The sequence below is a fragment of the Etheostoma spectabile genome, chromosome 2 (genome assembly GCF_008692095.1).
Source record: "Etheostoma spectabile isolate EspeVRDwgs_2016 chromosome 2, UIUC_Espe_1.0, whole genome shotgun sequence".
Taxonomy (NCBI): Eukaryota; Metazoa; Chordata; class Actinopteri; order Perciformes; family Percidae; genus Etheostoma; species Etheostoma spectabile.
The window spans coordinates 30,777,776-30,778,478 of NC_045734.1; the positions used below are offsets into that span (position 1 = coordinate 30,777,776).

The window sequence follows — 703 nt, forward strand, 5'->3', positions numbered from 1 at the left end:
AAACCGATCAACGTGTTGTTTTATCTTTTTGTAGTGCCCATGTTGTTTCCACATCACGACTTAAAGCTCATAAACACACCAAAGTAACAACAACGACTTGATGTGTGGGGAATCTGAAAAGTACGTGAATGCATTTTTATTTATTTGTTCATTTATTTTATTTTACCCAGAAAAATCTATAATTTTATTTGTATTCTTATTTTTTATTATTAGTAGTAAAGAACATAGGTACATCGCCATTTGTCCATCTCATTGCCTTCAAAACAAATACAAATATCTTTATCCTTAAATTGAATTGATTGCCCAGTGTTCTGTCTTCTAAGATGTTGACCATCAATTCAAAATATTTTAGTATACATACAGTGAAAGACCAAATGACAGATTGTTCTGATAGATTGAACTTCTAGTTCACAGTAAGTGAAAGAATATTCAATATCAAGTTTGAATCTCTTTAATCCTCCTGAGGGCAGAGACTTCTTGTATACAATTCCTGATGTGTTTATATGAACATTAATTCTTGGTAATGTCAACTCCCCCAAGGAATATTCCACTACTAAACGGATTGATCACTGACATTGAACCTCTAAGTTGCATATTCACTTGGCGTGACTGCTATAACATGAACATGAATGCCGCATAAGTACAACAGCAGCGCCCGGTGCCGCCCCCAAATACGTGCTCGTTCACGTTGTTCCGCAACGCA

At 35.3% G+C, this 703-nt stretch overlaps 1 protein-coding gene across 1 annotated transcript in view; it reads left to right on the forward strand.

Annotated features, from left to right (window-relative positions):
• The first annotated feature begins 694 nt into the window (after positions 1-694).
• Positions 695-703, forward strand: part of patl1 (PAT1 homolog 1, processing body mRNA decay factor) — a 22,931-nt gene continuing 22,922 nt past the window's right edge. The window contains exon 1 of the mRNA XM_032539338.1: positions 695-703. This exon is cut by the window's right edge and continues 103 nt beyond it. The gene's annotated coding sequence lies outside the window, so the exon portion shown is untranslated.